At 46.8% G+C, this 18,483-nt stretch overlaps 1 protein-coding gene across 1 annotated transcript in view; it reads left to right on the top strand.

Moving 5' to 3' along the window:
* Window positions 1-18,483, top strand: part of Sorcs3 (sortilin related VPS10 domain containing receptor 3) — a 627,874-nt gene that overhangs the window by 129,171 nt on the left and 480,220 nt on the right. The gene's annotated exons all lie outside the window — the stretch shown is intronic.

Here is an 18,483-nt window from a genome sequence, read left to right as displayed (position 1 = left end):
GAGTCCAATTTGCCAGCCTGCGTTATTAACCAGCATGCCTCGGAGGTCATGCGGGCTGGCAGCAGCCCCTCTATCCTGTACAACCTGGACCGAGACTGCCATTTCCCCAGGAAAAGGAAAGCCCCTGTTATCCCTTGCAGGGCATCTGTGGTGTGTTGATTATTTAAGGATAATATTTCTGGCAGTGGAGCAAACGAGGCGGGAAATGGCTTTTGCGGGTGATTAAATGCTGAGAAGATGTGGCAGCTTCCGTCTGTGGCCATGGGTTGCAAGTACCTGACCAAAAAAAAAAAAAAGATAAAATGATGTGACCAAGAGGTTTTCTTTGAGCCTTGGTTCTGAGGGCTGGGAAAAGTGAGACTTAGAACTGGGGTCTCAAACCATAACGTAGTGAGGGTGTGGTCAACATGGATCCTGGACTGTTACTGAGAACAAGCAGCGTGCAACCTTGGATGGGTCATTATCAGTCTCTTAGCTTACCCTTTGGGATGGGATAAGATGGGGCTTGACCAGCCCATCTCCAGAATTCCTCTCAGCGATGAGATTCTGTGATTTTATGAACTTCCCCGGCAAGCAGAGACATTCCTGCTTGGGTTGTTTATGTTCTAATTCCCAAGGACGTATTTCTAGTGGACTGTACTCCAGGGACTCTAATTATTTCTTGTTAGCCTAGAATTATTTTAGCAAGGAGTAAGTAAGCTGTTGGATGTGTGTGTTCTGTTCTAGAGCCCTTGGGGAACTCAGTTTAATCCAATCAGCACTTGGGAAGGGGCCACTCTTGGGATGAATGAAGCACAGTGTCCTGGAAGCTACTTGAAGTTTGGAAATGAAATCCCAACTTATTTCAGTTTTGCTACATGTTAGCTGTGACCTTGGGAACATAGTGAGCCACCCTCCAAGGTCTCACCTATAAAATGGGGTTCACAGAGTCCTTCCTCACTGAGGAGCTACAGGACAAATGTGAATGCGGCATCTGCCACCATTCCTCAGACATGCAAATGCTCAACGCATGTTAGTACCTGTGGTGATATTTGGTTTATGAGCTAACAAATAAAGCTTGCCTAAAGATCAGAGTACAAAACTAGCCACACTAGTCAGCCATACAGGCCAGGCAATGGTGGCACACAATTTAATCCCAGTAGCCACACTAGTTAGCCATAGAGGCTGGGCAGTGGTGGTGCATGCCTTTAATCCCAGCACTAAAGAGGAATATAAAACAGGATGAGACAGGAACTCATTCTCGGTCTGAAGATTTCATAGCGGTAAGAGCTCTCTAGTGGTTGGTTGCTTTGCTCCTCTGATCCTTCAGCTTGAACCCCAATATCTCACTCTGGGTTTTTATTATTTGTGCTACGAGTACCAGACATGTCGCAGGAACCTCTGCACATTGAAATAATAGGCCATTGTCATTTACAAAGTCTGCAGAGCTCAAGAGCCACACAATTGAGCTATAAAACAAAAATATATTAAAAATTTTTTTTTCAAACAGACTTCTGGTTTTGATTTGTGACACGTATGACCTGTAGGTCATGGTTTAGACACACCCATTGGTGATTTTCTTATTGCAGAGGCCAGGCCTGGGGTTAATTGTTATAAGTGTTGTAGGGTTGTCTAGAGACTACTGTCTGCGGGACCCCTGCTGACGAGGTCCACAGACCCTAGTCTGTGTTGGAGGTGCCAGTCAGTCCTGCAGAAGGTGGGGACTGATATTGGACAGTGTGAAAGAAGGGCTCAGATCTTAGTTCTTTGAACTAGAAACCCAGCAGTCATATCCTGGCAGCTATCAGGCAGATAGAATGCTCTCATCTGGGGATGGTTCTGTTAAGAAAAGGCAGCCTACATTGGCTGCGTGGCTTTGGAGTGGCTTTTAGCCTGTCTCCCTATCAGCAGCACCATCCTTTCGATCTTCCTGCAGAACATCACTGGAATTCTTGTTTCTGGTGCTAGATAGAGTAGTACCATGGGGCTACACATCAATACAGTAGAGGTAGAAGAAACCAGCCCTGAAGTGAGGGATTGATTTGCAGGGACACAGGGGTCTTATTCAGACAACAGGCAGGTACACACAGAGGTTAGCCCTGGAAAGGAAAGGACCTCTACCTGTCCCTCTACCCTTCCTTTGTTTCTTTGCTGTCATTAAACTAGCATGTGAGGTACAGCCGTGATGTGAGTGAGACCAGAACTTGTGCCTGAAAGACTCCAGTAGAGTGAGGAGTGAAATGTGGAGGTAAGTGATCTTGGCAAAGGGTTTGGCGGGCTTAGTTCACTGAGACTGCGTATGGGCGTTGGGTAGAGAAGGCATGGGTGAGTGGGTCTGTTTGGGTGCCAGAGATGTGTGAGTGCAAGAAGGTATGTGAAAGAGGTGCGTGGAGTTGATGGTGTCCTGAGCAGGCTTCCTGTAGGAATTGAGTCCTGGGTTACTGCAGGCCTCCCCTAGGCAGTAGCCTGGTTCTCTGGCACTCTCTTCTGTGTATTTTTGTATTTTGAGTTCCTTCTGCTAGACTAGTGTTGCCAGACATTGCAAGGGCAGTGGGTCTTGGCAGGAGCCCTTATCTGCAAGTCAATTTCCTTTGCCTTTTGAATATGAGACAAGATATTTATACTTAACGTTAATAATATTTGGGCATTTTTTTGTTGTTGGGTTTTGCCTTAGTCAGTTTCTATTGCGATGAAGAGACACCATGACCACAGCAACTCTTATAAAGGAGAACATTTAGTTGGGCTGACTTACAGTCTCAGAGTCCATTATCATCATGGCGGGAAGCATTGCGGCATGCAGGCAGAGATGGCGCTGGAAAAGGAGCTGAGAGTTCTCCATGTGAATTGGCAGGGAGCAGGAAGAGAGACACTGGGCCTGACTCAGGCTTCTGAAACCTCCAAATCCACCACCAGTGGCTCACTTCCTCTAACAAGGCCACACCTATTCAACATGGTCACACCTCCCCAATCCCCGGCAAGTAGTGCCACTCCCTAATGACCAGGCATTCAAATATGCGAACCTGTGGATTATCGCCTATTCAAACTACCATAGGGGTTTTTTTTTATGGTTCCCCCCACCCAGGTCACACTTTGCTTGTGAAATACTGTTAATTTAAAATGGAATTAAGCATCTGTCCTGTGTAGGACATCTTTGCCAAAAAAATGACATCAAATATGGTTTGCAGTTGAAGGTTGACTTTGTTCCTTTTTGGAAGGACAATCCCAAATCCAGATGGTTTCTGAGAACTCTCCATGACCTTTTCTTGGGTATCTAAGACCCCCCGAAGCAGGAATTCCCTAAGAACCTAGGTCCGAAAAAAATTAGCAATCTTATATTTCAGGACGTGGAGGGACCTTCCTGTGCCTTCTTCCTCTTAATAAAAATACAAACACCTGACTCATTCCCCATCAGGGAGAAGATGAGTGAGACCTTGCGAAGAAGCCTTCCAGAGCTGTGTAGTTTCTTCTTTAAATGACAACAGAAAGGGGTGGGGAGGGGAGGGAGGGAGGCAGGCTCTTAGGATGAGCAGAAGGAACTGGATGAAAGGGCTTCCTTGGACTTTTCCCATACCCAGGTCAATGGGTAAGGTGCTTGTCACGTGACTGCAGGAATTGGAATTCGGCTTCTAGCACCTATGTCAGTGCGCTGCAGCTGTGACAATCTATCTGCAAGTCTAGGAGGTGGGAACTGCACATCCCGAAGAGGAGCTGGTCAAGTGTAAGCTCTGGGGTCAAGTGAGAGAATCCCTAAGGCAGAGAGTGATCTAGGAAGACATCTGTGTTGGCTTCTGGCCATCACGTGTGTGTGTGTGTGTGTGTGTGTGTGTGTGTGTGTGTGTGCGCGCACGCGCTCACGTGCACACGAAGGCATGTATTTCTGCATTCACATGCATATCTACATACATGCAAACTATTTATAAATATACACATGAACTCCACCCCCCACACACGTGAAGGAAAAAAAACCCAAACCACAAGCCCCACCAGTATTCCCTGGACCAGTCTGAGTGTGTTGAATGAGGTCTTTCAAGGCTGGTTTGCAAATCTGCTTGGCTTCTTGTCTCTGGAGATTCTGACAGCAAGCCAGTCTTAGTGAGCAGTGGATTCAGTAGCGGTGATGCCTGAACAGTTGTTATTTACCTGTTCAAATAAATCTGGATTTTAATCTCCGCTCTGCCATTTGTCATCTGTGTGACCTTGGGCGAGTCTAGTCTGTATCGTCTTGCCCTGAAAAGTGGTACAGTCCCATCCACTCGAGGTTTGCAGTGAGCGTGTGACGAGATTGCATATGTCAACCCTCCTGGCCGCTCCTCGCCTGCAGTAAGTGTTCGTGTCAGATGCGCTTCTGTGTTTGGTATAACTGTCCTAGCTCAGCAGCCGCTCAGATGCCAGGCATTGTGGTAAATACGCTGGCAGTGTCTTTTTTTTTAGCTTCACAGCAACCTCTCTCTCTCAGAGTTCGGACTGTTGTGTGTGCAGAATGTAATAACTATCCCGAGACAGCGGCGTCCCAGTGCCTGGAGTCTGTGAATGTCCCCTTGCAGAGATGACTGAGCTAAGAATGTTGAGATTATCAATCATTCTGGGTTGCCTTGGTGGGTGTGGTATGATCACTGTGGTCATGGGAGGAAGAGGACATGAGATCAGAAATAGGAAGCCATTGTCCTGAGAAACTCAGCAAAGGGGCTTCTAGCTAAAGGGTGCTTTCAGCCTTCAGAAGAGAGGGAAAGGGAAGAACGGTGTCTCATGGGGGCTCCACTGCCCTCCTGCCCCCACCTCAGCTTTCTCCACCAGACTCTACTGACTTATGATGTCCGGAGGTAGAAGAAAATAAACTTGGGTTGTATTCAAGCCCTGAGTTGAAGCTATTTGTCATAGGAGTTGTAGAAAGCTGGTGTGCGTACTGGTATCGTCACGTGACCAAACTTTGAGCCTCTGCTTGGAATGAAATGCCAGGCACGAAACAAGACGGTGGAAACAAGGTCTCCCAGCTGTTAGCCTAGCTCTTAGGGGAGGCATGCACACATCTCGAAAGAGTCAACAACAACAACAAAAAAAGCAAGTTGAAAATGAACTAGATCAGTAGTTGAGGCAGGAGAATGACAAGTTCAGGTCTATCCTGGGCTACATGGTAAATTCAAGGTCTGCTGGGGCAACCTACTGAGCCTTTGCGTTAAAATTAAACAAATAAATTGCTCAAAAGATGTAGCTCAGTGGTAAAGCGCTACTTGCTTAGCATATGTAAGGTGCTGGGGTTGGTCTTTGATACTGACAAAATTTAAAAAAAAAAATCTTCCCCACCTGGTGCTATTTATGCAGGACAGCTCTGAGGAGGAAGTGGGAAGCCTGCCAGTCCCTGAAGTCTCAGTGGAAGCCCGCAAAGACATCTTGTTATCCTGCAGACAAAGGCTTCTTTCTCATTGAGTGATCCACTGGCCCCTTGGATGTTGATCCTTCTGTCTGCTCTTCGGCCCTCTCCTTTCCCCACATGGGAAACTCCTGCCACTGCTGCCACATTCCGGGAGCAGCTTTTGCCTCTCTGGGACACTGGTGAGAGAAGATGGCAGGCAAGGTTCCTCTTCATTCCTAGTCTCTGCCAGCCACACCCCACAGGGCTGCGCTGCTGCTGTCCTTCTGGGAAGGCATCGAAAGTGCTGAGTAGTGAGCTTATTAGGTGTCTGAATTATTCAAGGAGACGTGCGTGTCATTAACATGTCATTTGTCCCGGGGAGGCTTGACATACATCTTAACTTACTTACTTCTCTATTGTGCGTGGCAGGGAAAGTGGAGGGAAGTAGAGTGGGTCAGGGACAGGAGGTGGAGGCAGGGGTCAGGGAGGGACAAAGAGTAGAACTGGCTGCAGTGTGGAGACTTGGAAAGAGTTACCCAGAAAAAGGAGAAAGGAGACAAATTAAGAAAATAACGGAGAGTAATTTGATAGCAGAATATTTTTGGCTCCAAGACACTGTGAGTTGGAAACGCAGGAGAAGTAGCATGTCACACATTCCGAAGCATCTGTGAGCACACATCCCAATATGATCACTATAATTATAATAATAATAAATGTTCTCTCATGGTGTGACTTGTGGAGGTCACCCTGAGATGAGAAAGTGAAGAGGAAGGGAGGCGGAAAGGAAGCTATTAATAAACCTCACACATAGCCCTCCAACTTCTCTTCCTTTCCCGACACTGAGCCATTCATTCCAGCCCCATGGACCTGGCTTTGATGACCTTGGAGCCATCTGGTTTGGTATCAGTAACCCAGGGTGGCTGCTCTGATTTTCAAATGGCCTGTTTGTCAGAAGGAAGGCCAGTTCTGATTCCTGTCCTTGTTTGGATCCAGCGGGACCTCTGATCCCAAAATACAGCTTCCTTTTTGTGTGATTCCAAGGTTGGCAACAAGATCTCCGGAAGGGATGAAAACCATGACTCTTTCTGCTGAGATATGCTGACCCAGGGCTCTGAAACAAATTGTGTTTGGATGGAATCAGACTAGAGCTGTGCATCACCGGAGAGTGGCCTGTCCCTGATCAACCGTCAAAGGGTTGTTTAGTGCCTGATAGGTGTTCTTCATCTTAGCGGGGAGCGAAGGGACAGAAGTGCCATCTAAGGTGTCTCTTCAGAAGCCTGCTTGTCTCAGAGAGAGGCTGATAACACATAGACATTAGTGATAGAATGTTAATATAAGTGGCTCTGCTAGGAACAATCCTCTCTAATAGCAAAGAGTGATATTGTTAGGCATGCATTAGAGCGCTTTATTGGCTACTAAAGGCAGTAGGTGGGAAGCCCTGCTCTACTAGAGATGTGTATTACATGGAAAGTGGACGTCACTGGAGAGGACAGATGGTGGTACACCCTGCAGGCGGGCACAGGAGTGGTGTTGGTGTCTAACATCTGCAGCACCCGCTGGAAGCTCAGATCTTACCTTTGCATCTCATTGGAGCTTCACAACAGCCCACTGGGACTCATCCAGAACCTAAGTAGCTCGCTTGTGTCCCACAGCTGGTCTGTGAACGATCTGAGCTTTGAGCCCTTTGTGATGCTAACCAGGGCCAGGATGCGGCCTTGCTGCCCACAGCTGCCTCTGCGCAGAATGACTTCCATTTGTGTGTGTCCCCATGCTGTCTTCTTTGATCCCCGCAGGGACAGAGGATAGAAAGCAGGTAGATCAGGTTTCTTCAGGGCACTTCAGAGACAGTCTCTTGGTGGAGGGCATGGGCCCCAGTTATCCACCAGCTGATGTGGCAGGTGGGCACTCCAGTCCTCCCCAGAGGTGAGCACACAGCTGTGACACACACTAAGAAGCAAAGAAGGACGCTACGGGACAAACAAAATCTGGACAGAAATTTGCAGGTAGAAAACAACTTTAGTTGTATGGCTCTCCCCTAAGTGCCAAAGACCGGGGCCTTTCCTTATTTATTGCAGGGGTGGCAACAAATTGCAATGTCACTCCAGTGTCCCCATTTCTTATTGATGTTACACTGGCAGTGGTTCTGCTCTTCGGTGTTCCAGCAGATCTTTCTATTTATCTGCTCCAGGTACCCCTGGGTCTTCCCCACCATTCTCCTGCCATCATTTAGCCTTGGAACTCCCTGAAGGTAGGGGGCAGACATGGGTTCAGGGTCACTCTGTTGGTATTGGGTCTATATGAGACAGTCGTGTGTGCTAGTGTGTATGTGTATCCACACACATGCTCAGGCTGGTCTTTCTCAACACACTCAACATCCCAGACTCCAAGTTTATATCTTACATGGGTCACTTCCTGGCATTACCAATCCCAGGTGAATCTTATGTTACCTCTTGTGATATTGCTGGTGACTAACAGTCTCTGCCGTAGTCCTATGTGGTGGGTCCTGGGCCCTGGGATATTGACTTGGCATAGGAGTGTGCTATCTCATCCTCAGGATTTATTACCTACTCTGGGCTGCCTCCGCTTAGGGGAAGGTGTGAGTATAGAAAGTAGGTGGTATAGATGGGACCCAACCTTCAGGGATTTGTCATTTCTCTAGAGCTGTCTTCTTTGACCTCCCTGCTGCTGAAAACTGGGATCATGTAATTGTGTTGGTTTTAAACAAGAGGAGGCCAGTACATTGTTTCTATCAGTGCAATAACTACACCTTCCCACGGCTACTAACCTGGCCTGGGATCCTTGCAGAATGAGGATTCCTCATTCCAACCCACTTCATCTTCCTGTGTGGTTACAATATGCCTTCAAAAAATATGTAGTTTATTTTTAATTATGTGTGTGTGTGTGTGTGTGTGTGTGTGTTTGTGTGTGTATGAGTTCAGGTGCCAGAGGAGGCCAGAGGTATAGGATGCCCTACAGCTGGAGTTAGAGGCATTTGTGAGTCACCCCACATCAGTGCTGGGAATCAAAGCTGGGTCCTCTGTAAGAACAACATACACTTTTAACTACTGAGCCTTCTCTTAGGCCCAGAGCACCCCTTCTCTCCTTAGCAAGCATGTGCTAAGAGCTAGGGATTAAGATTGTGGTCCCCCTGTATCTTTGATAAGTTTCCGAGAAGTCATAGACTATCTCAGGGACTCAGTGTCTGTCACTGGAAAATAAGAGGATGACCTCCAAGTGGTACCCTGAGAAGTTGGGGTTTCTAGAGTGTTTCTTGGGTATTGTAAGGAAGGCTGTGATTGAGGTCTAAGTCTGGGTAGGAATCTAGCCATCATAAATAACAATAATAAACCATAAAGTAGTTGTGATTTTACTGTTCACAGGCTAGGCTTTCATTTGGTGAGTTTTATGGACAAAGGGATTTAAAAAATATCCTTGGGATTGGGTCACTTATAGTTCCTTTCAGTTCTAATTTTTACAGTTAACTTAGTAGACTGATTTTTAATTTACTTTGTATGAAGTGACTCTACCTGCTCCTAGCGGAGCCAGGCATGTCTGAATGCTAACAGAGGTGATGTAAGAGAGGTTTTCCCACGGCTTCTGATATTCGTTCATCTTCCCTCCCAGGGTCCTTTGTGTCTCTACCATTTCCCATTCTCTGTAGTTCACCAGGCCTGACCAGAGAAATGATCATAGCCTCACCCTGGGTGAAGAATTAGCTGTTAGTGAGATTTAGAGTTTTAATATCTTCCAAAATATTTGGAACGTTTAAGGCCCCAAAGTTTAGATCTTTTCTCAATAAAAGGAATCTCTAGTTGTGAAGTTCAAGGCTCTGTGTCAGTACATTGCAGGGGGTTGTGTAGGTAGGGGTAACACCCCTTCAGCTTCAGTTGTGGCTAGTCCTCGGGTATGTTTTGCTTTCCAAAGCTCTTTCCAAAGCAACTGCTTCCAATGCTAATCCTAACGGTCTGCAGGCAGTAACGGGATTGTGTGACTAGAGCCTTTGGGGAAAGGCTGGGTATGATGTTATCCACCTGGAGGTTCCCAGTGTACCCTAATCTGTGTCATGCTCAGACATCCATCATGGGTGATGTCTTGTTTAGCCCAGGCTCTCCCACACCATTTGACCAGTCTTCTACTTTCCTCCTGCCAATAGTATTGGCATTTTCAGAGTTCACTGGAAGATTCCAGGGAGTGGTTCTCAATGAGGGTTGCTTTTGCTCCTTAAGGGTGTTTGGCAAAGTCTTAGGCATTTTTGGTTGCTGTGGAGGCCACTCCTGCCACCAATGACAGGGTCTGCTAACTACAAACAAGGCCCTACAAACTGAAGCACTCAATACAGGGATTTTTGTGACAGAATCTTTTCTGGACTTTGTTGAAGGAGCTGCAACCAGGGGCTATTGACTCTCCATCAAGCTGAGCGACTCAGTAGTTTCCAGGTTCCCACCATCCCTGCCAGCATCTAGGACCAGGGCTGGTGTGTGTGGAGGTGTCTAACCTTGTGTTTGCCCTACCTTCTCAGGACCAAGACACTTAGCACCTTATCAACAGAGGCTAGCTTCCCCAGCCAGCAGACTGAGCTTCATTTATTCCTTTGGTCTTTTCCCAAGCTTCTTTTCTTTTTTCTTGAACTAACAAGGCTTGACTGCTCATTTTGGAGCTGATGTTGACTGGGTAGAAACTAAATGGGCCTACTGTTGAGTGCAGGCCTCTTCCCGGGATGCAGATTCATTGGCTCTGTGATTTATCTGCATTGGAAAGCTGAGTGGTGATGCTGATGCTGTGATGCTGCCGGTGGAAGGAACGCAGCTCTCTGTATAAAGTGTGTGCTGATGGAGTGTGTGCACACAGAGCTGGGGAGCCTACTCAGCACGGATGTGCAATGTGTGTGAACTTGGGATTTAGCATGACTGATTTAAAGGGGCCCACTTTGGTGAGGTGTGTTTGCTTTGGGGGTGTGTTAGTGAGCCCTCACTTTGGAGTGTGCAAGGGAAGGAGCCATCTCTGTCGTTGATTTAAAATCACTGTTGTTCTTCAGGGAATCATAATTAGTAATGAATTAGTACCTCTTGTATTTTAGCTCATTTATTCATTCATTTAGCATATGTTTATACAGTTCCTGTCTGTCAAGTTCTATTCTAATGAACAGGGAGGCAAAAACGGGATGAAAATCTTCCTTTATCGCAGTGATATGGGAGTTGAGATACTAAGTAAATGAAGGGAAGAAGGGACACTGAATTGTAGAGAGGCTGGGGGCATGCTTCAGCTCGGGCAGATCAGGAGCTGCAAAGGTGAGCGTTTATGGCCAGGGCTGTTTTCCAGTGACGCTGGCTCTCCTGTTCGCTAGTGCCCGGTGAATATAGGGCAGTAGAGGATCAGGTAGGCTCTGCCTTGGTGTCCAGCACTTGATCCTAGCCTTAAGATTGGTTTGAGAAGCATTTTAAGGCCATTTTAAGAAACGCGTTTGACCCTTCGCTGTCCCAAAGCATCACTGCCTGGCTGCTCCCCAAGGCACCAGAGAATGCCCACCTGCCCATCTTGCTTCGCCAGGAGCATTGGCTGGGCCTGCTGGAGTCATCTCTAGGTCTCAAATGTTCATTAACGTACAATCTATCCGAGTGGCACAGCTCCTAATGGTCCCTAATGGTGGTGGCAGCGTGAGTCACTTGTTTGTTCCAGGCCAGTAACAGGAAGACATAGCTCCGCACACTGGCTTTCAGCACAGGGCTGACAACATTACTTCAGACATTATTACTGAAGGAGGTGGCGGTGGCTGCACGGGGGCAGGAGAGGACAGCCGTGATTCATTGCCAGCTGGCACCCTTACTGCCAGTCTCCCTTGCTTCAGTGTCCTAACTGATGGAGCTCTCTGAAACTGGGGTCTCTGTTGAGGTTGGAAGTATTGGGCTTTTTTACTTGTTTGCTTCTGTTTTGTTTGCTGTTTGTGTTTGAATGATGAACACATCATCTGCAATGGGTGGTGTTAGCTCACCCTTACCTATCTTTGGTCTTCGGTTTGCTGTGACTCTATAAGGAGTCCTGTTGAGCAAATAAAACGCTTCGCTCTTTTTCTTTTCTGGTCTGGAGACAAACCCCTGGAGCCTGGGATGAGACCTAGCTGGGGCATGAGTTTGCCCTGATGAGAACTTTGAACTTGCCTGTGAGTTCAGCCTCAGGCATCCGATGCTCTTAGCAGATCATGACAGCAGGTGGTAGTTCTTTTTCTTGAGACAATTTATGTCAGCGCAAGGCTGTGATAGTCAGCCCTGAAGAGGGATGATGAAGTCCACAGTAGTTGGATTCAAAAAAAGAAAATCACTTTTCCACAGTGGGCATATTTTCATTTTCCTTTTAAAAATGCCCGCCACCCCAGCTCTGAATCGCCTGAGCGCAGGGAAAGAGATGGCGTTGGGATGACAGTCATTAGCAGGTAATCAGAGCCTGCCGTGAGCAGGCAGCGCCCTGCCTATGAAAATGCTGCCTGCAATCAGAGATTTATACGGCTCCATTTTCTGGTTTCAGTATGGCCTGTTTGCATCTGAAACTGTGCGGCCTATGGCTGGCCGGTTCATCTCCTCACAGCTCTGGGTCAGAAGAGATTTATTATTTTTAGACTTTGCACAGAGGGGCCTGGCTAGGGGCACCGTTATTTTATTTATTTCATTTTGTTGAGGCTCATGGCTCGGCATGGACATGTGTTCTTTTTCCTGGGGTAGTCCCTGAATCTAGGTGAGGAAGGTAGAGAAACTGACTTAGGAAATATCTGAGTTGAAAGAGAACCTGAAACAGAAACCAAAGATCATCCATTGTTGCATCCCAAGAGCAGGAGGTTGTAATAGTTGTAAGTTGAGGAATCAGTTAAGTCTTAGCTATAAAATGGAATAGTACACAGTTGTTAAAAGGAAGGAAGAAAATGAAATTCTAATGAAGAAGCATGATTGCCGTGGTCTAAGGCAAATAAGGAAAAATTAAAGCACAGTATAGCCTCTAGCCTGTGTATGTTTGTTTTAAAGCAAGATTGAAATATGATATGTACCTGGCCTCTGCAGGAGCAGGAAGAAGTGTGCTGCTCTTGTTTCGAAGGGAAGCCTTGACTGATGGGCAGTGAGCCAGGCTGGTGTTTTGTGTGTGTGTGAAAATCTTTTTTGTGTTTCTAGATTTGTTTCTTCTTTCTTTCTTCCTTTTTCTTTTTCTTTCCCTTCCTTTCTTCCTTCTTTCCTTCCTTTCTTCCTATGTTCTTGTTTTACTCTACAAAAACATCGATTAAGGTTAAAAAATGAAATTCAAATGGAACAGAACCCGGCAAGGATTGCTTTTGGACAGAGGAATCCTTTGGTTTGAATGGGACGTGAAGCTCCCCAGAAATGAGAGCTGATGCTGGTAGCTCTCATTTTCCCATGAGATTTATCACTGCTGATGGTGAGCGAGGACCAGGACCTGTCAGGGAGGTGTGCCTCAGCCTTTGTGTAAGGGGATGAATCGATAACATTATGAACGACATAGACTGCATCTACAGCACACCGATTTGTTGGCTGCCAGCTATGGGAAGCGTGGCCCTCTCTTCTCCTGGCGTCCTTATCTTCCACCACCAGGATCTTGGGGCCCCCTCAGCCAGCATCTTCTCCCCCCACCTCCAGTTGGTAGTGTAGGCAGTCAGGTTCTTGGGACGCTCAGAGTTTATTTCCTAGGCCTTAGAGTCTCAAAGAGGTGATGATACAACACACCAATATCCTGTGCGCTTGTCAATAGCAGGAAACAGTGAGGCTCACGTTCAGCTTGGCGGATGTGGACCTGTGGCTCATGACCCGCGTATGATTCAGAGTTCCTCATTGCCTTCCTTGGGTTTCCCCCATGCCCTCTCTCTGCCTCACACCCAGTCCTCCTTCTGGATGCTGGGAGGCCGTGGTGAGAGCTGGCCTGGAAAAGGAGACTGCGCGTTGGTTTCCTGGCCCGCGCAGATGCTAGTAATGACACAGAAGCTGTATTAATTACAACAGTGTTTGGCCCACGGCTCAGGTGTACTTCTAGCTAGTTCTTACATCACATCTTAAATTAACCCATTTCTTAGTCTTTGTATTAATCTGTGTATTGCCACAGGACTGTGACTTACTGGTAAGTTTCTGGTGTCCTTCTTCTTCAGCAGCTACATAACTTCTGCCTGATTGTGCCTTTTTTCTCCCTGCATTTAATTTGGTTTTCCTGTCTACCTATATTCTGTCCTGCCATAGGCCAAAAGCTGCTTCTTTATTAACCAATGGTAATAAGACATATTCCTAGCACACAGAGGGGAATCCCACATCATGGGTCAGACAAGCAAAGGGCCATCCAACTCTTTGCATCTCTCCTTATTCTGTGTAAGAACCAAACAACGTCTGCTCCCCCTTTCCGGATTTTAAGACAGCCGGGATCTCTTCCTCTCCTCTCCCGGGGCAGGTGCTGATGCATTCTGCTCTCTGATTTTCCTTTAAAAAAAAAATCGAAAACACAAACAAAACAAAATAAAACAAACAAACAAAAAAATGGTCAGGAAAAGCTGCCACTGAATTGTGTCAGCAGGGGGTGATCTTTACAGGGTCAGAGGGTCTCTCTCTCTCTCTCTCTCTCTCTCTCTCTCTCTCTCTCTCTGGCTCTTGCTCTCTCCCTCCCCTGCCTCTCCTTCCCTCTCCCTCATGCTCCCCCCTCTCCTTCTCTCTCTCTCTTTCTCTCCCATCTCCCCATAGGAAATGTCAAAACTGAGATTTTGCTGAGAAAAACAGACAAACCAAAGAAACAGTTGAATGGAATCATTCCTGCTTACCCAGCTCCTAGCTCCTAGCCCCAGGAAGACTATCATATCCATTTGGAGGAAGATGCCTTTCCTTTGAAATGAGAGCTGTCTGCATCTTGCCTGTCTACGGCAGCTGTGTGTCCCACTCCACATGGAGGCTGTGTGATCTTTGAGAAACTTTGTCCTGCCTGACTTTCTTTAGATAGCTGGAATATTGGCTGCCCTAGGGTTCAACTCTGGTGGATCATTCAGGAACTTCTTCATCTTGTCTCTTTTTAGGGGAATGGGGGTATCAGAGGACTTCTATACCAGTACCTTTATAATTGTCCTTAGTATCTCACCCCACAGGGGTTTCTTATCAGGAATGGGAGACCAACAGCTGCTTCAGTTTCCGTGTAACACTGCTTCCCTTCCTATTCCAAGTGCCGGGGGTGCAGGCTATAGCTTCCAAGCTACCATGGTACTAAATAACTCACTGCAGCAGGCAGTGGTCCTATAAATTACCGACAGCAGCACCAAGAAGACAGTGCCAGGCGCATAAATATACACATTTAGCCAGCCTCCCATTAGCTCCAGGCAGACACAAAGAAAGGAAAAACATCAACAGACCATTTCTTCGTTGAAGTTTTCAGTGATGGGATGGAAAAAACGAGAAGGGAGTGGGGAAGGAAGCTCCATTGGAAAGATGGAGGTAGAAAAGAGAAAAAAAGGGAGGACATGCAGGTGATAGAAGAGGGAAAAAAATCTGAAGATTTGTGAGTTAGAATTCCCTTGTGAGCATGGCCATTGGAAGGTCCTGTCTGAGCTTTCTCCTTGAGGGCTTCCCGTAGCTCCATCTTCCTGAGGTCTTGCCTGGGGGCACCCAGGTGAAAGTCAAGCCAACCTTAAGATGCGCTCTGCTGCTGCTCTCTCTCTCTCTCTCTCTCTCCACCCCGCTCCCCCCCACCCCGTGCTCTGTACCTACTGATTACTCGAGTCCACCCTCACTCCCCCTTTGCATGTGTATGAGCTTCCCAAAGGCAGGGTTCATGCCTCATGCCTGACAGCTGTTTAGTTTATTCTAAGCTTGGTGCTCCTGGGTTAGGCCAAGATGAGCCAGGTACGGTTGTGGTCCCGATGCCATTTTCCTTCAGCAGAATCAAGTATGGTCTTTTGCACAGAGGACGAGGAACCTCTGTTGAATGAACCTATCTCAGCCGTCTCTTCCTGTCTTAAGGATAAGGAAATTGAGGTCCAGTGCCTACTTGACCTCCATAAGATGACACTCTTGTTTGCACGAGGACTAGGATGCAAACCATTCCTTGCTCTGTTTTGTAGTATTGCCCTGTTCTTCGGGCAATTGTCTCAACTGACACAGCAATGAATCCGGAAGAATTCAGGACTGTCCTAACTCCACAGCTAAGAGCACAGCTTCCAGGGTATATGGAGAGCTAAAAAAAGAACACATAGAGGACGCTCAAAGCAAGGTCCCTGCAAGGGCAATGTCTGAGGGAGCCTAGAAAAGGACTTTATAAGCTGAGAAGGCAGCTCATGGTGGAGCAGTAGGGCTGGATCTGGGCAAATAACAGGTGAAGCCACTGTCATGGACAGCTTCTTTAACTGGTCACCTTGCTGTTACCATACAGACTCAGACCTCTGTAGGCAGATACAAATCTGCATAGACTTCGTTTCAGTCAGCCCCTTGTTTAGTTTTTGTTTTCCTGGTTGCAGTGGGAAGGGGTTAGGCCTGGAGGGCTACTTAAGAAGCCATCCTCCTTGCCTTCGTACAGGAAAGGTATCGCCTCTACTCACTAATGGAGAGGCCCAGGGAGTGTGAAGGATCTGAAGCCAGAAAGGAAAGGTTCCGTGTGGCTGGTAGCACACTGGTGGATAGGTGGGAGGTGGACCAGACAGTTTGTGAACATTCTTTTTAAGACTTTAAGGGAATTAAGCCCTCATTTCAGATGAGTCCCAGGTTCCTCCGGGGCTGATTAAAGTTTTCAGTGGAAGCCCTGTGTCTGAGCCTTTCTACGCTTCCCTCAGGCTGGAGATGACACAGAAGACCAAGAAAGAGAGGGTGCTATACTATTCTGGAATAATATGGAGATAGAGCAACCATAAGCACCCAGAGTTTGGAGGGACCAGGCTCTTCTTGGCCCAGGGAATGGCTATCTTCATTCATCCTGACACATAGGTGGTTCTGTCGTTCTCTTAGGGACAGGGATAGTCTAATCTGGGGCTCTTTAGACAGTCCTGAGTTACAACAGCTACTGACTATCTCCCCACCATCCTCCCAGACCAAGACAGGGATTGAAGTATTTTACTAATATCACACTTACTATATTTCTGCCCAGGAATCCGATCAGAGAGGTAGACTGCGCATCAGGATGGAGAGAACAGACCCGTGTTGGCTTTCTTTGCAAAAGAAAGTCATATGATGTTGGAGGGTGGGTCTGGAATGGATTCAAAACTCACGGCTTCAGAAAGGTAAAGAAATGCAAGCCCCCTCGCATACCATACACCTCTCCCAGTGGAGGCTTCTGGGCAATAGGACAAGTCAGGGAGAAGAGAGAAGATAGGACTCGCACCCAAATCCCTGTTCACTGCTGTCGGCAAATGGTATAAGCCATTTGGAGTCTGGTCGTCCTGTGACAGGTAGTGAGTTCCTCCTTCAGAGTGTATTCTGCTCTGTCCTGCTTCACTAGTTAAACATGTTACTGGTTTTAAAAAGTCATATGGTCCTTCAAGGCAGTGAGCATTGTGTTCCCCTTGCTCATAGTACCTGCACTGTTCCTAGCCATTAGAGGAAACACATTGAGCATTTATCCTTATGGACCTTGAAAGAGGTCTTGCTTTGAAAAGGAAAATTTTTAGTATTCTTTCTAGAAAATTCCTCTTTATAATTATTGTTTTTTTTTTTTGAAAAGCACCCTCCTCCACATGGCACCTAGTGACTTTGATTTACATGGTCCCATGTTCTCTGAATTTCTATATTTCTTTAGGTTGTACAGGATCCCTTCTGTTTATCACCATCTTCTACCTACCTCAGGCACTTATGTGAACTCCTTGTGTTCTCCATAATGGCTGCAGAACTTCGAAACTGGATAACTTCTGAGTCACTGACATCCCTAGATTAACCCTTGTTATCAGCTTCATGCTTGGGCAAAAGAAAAGATTCGTGCAACATGAAACAGAGAAAACAAAAGGATACATTTTCCCCCTAGTTTTAGTCATCATATCCAACTGGAGACAGACATCACTGTCTTAAATTTCAAGGAAAAGACACAGTGGCTGCTTTAGAAATGAGTTACTTTGAATGTCAGATGGCATAACTCCTTTCCCCATGAGTGGATCTTTTAAAATGTAGGATGGCTGGGCTGAATGGGCAGTTAAACTCTGTGTACATTCAGTGCGGACTCTACAATTAGGGTGATTAAAATAACAGGACTTTACTCCAGTTTTTGCCCAAGGTCACACAGCTGGTAATCTGTGAACCCATCGTTCAGTCCCAGATCTGCTGGACTCGAAGTGTTTAAGTCGTCCTGATTGACACGGGATAGCAGTGAAAGGTTGACTGATGGACCCTGGATTCTCCAGTACCAGTGAGCATTGCAAACCGGCTGGGGAAACGGCCTGTGAGCCTGGACCCTGTGTATTTTTACAGAACACCTTTGTTTGGCAGTTGCAGGTGGCAGCTAGAGTGTGTTGAGGAGAGAAAGGCATCAACTCAGAGAGCAGCTGATGGGAAGGATGGAAGTGAGAATGCAGAAGATGGGCTGGACCTTAACTACGGATATAAAATTACTATGGATTAACAATGATTTTTGTTTGTTTGCTTTTGAGATAGGGTTTCTCAGTGTAACAGCATTGACTGTCTTGGCAGTCTCTTTGTAGACCATGCTGGCCTTGAACTCACAGAGATCCACCTCCTTCTGCCTCCTGAATGCTGGTATTAAAGGCATGCACCACCACCACCACCTAACCATCAATGATACCTTGAGTTTGGATAAAAATGAGATTTTATTTTTAATAGATGGTAAGGAAGGGCAGTGATATCAGGAAACCAAACAGGGTCTGTGAGGAATGCAGACATGGGGTAGGGATTCTTACTCGGAAAGGGAAAGCTAGAGGCTTATTGTGGCTCTAATGTGTCATTGAAGTGGAGCAGTTGAGTTCATCAGACTGAAGATGTGAAGGGCAGGTCTAGATGGAGGTGGAAGTTTTGGAGCTGATACATAGGTAGTGGAGTTAATGTAGTGTATTAAATTTTTCCAAGATAGACTGTGGACGGAGTGGGGGTGAAGGCAGAACTTTGGGAATGACCAAATTCTCGGGGACAGAACGGGCCAGTAAGTGGAAGGAAAACAGACAAGATGCCAGCAGTGTGTGAAAGGTTCAGGTCCAGACTTTT

Source organism: Myodes glareolus, chromosome 7, assembly GCF_982192425.1.
Source record: "Myodes glareolus chromosome 7, mMyoGla1.1, whole genome shotgun sequence".
Classification (NCBI taxonomy): Eukaryota; Metazoa; Chordata; class Mammalia; order Rodentia; family Cricetidae; genus Myodes; species Myodes glareolus.
The sequence above is the reverse complement of the archived record's forward strand: the minus strand, read 5'-3'. Positions and strand labels throughout refer to the sequence as shown.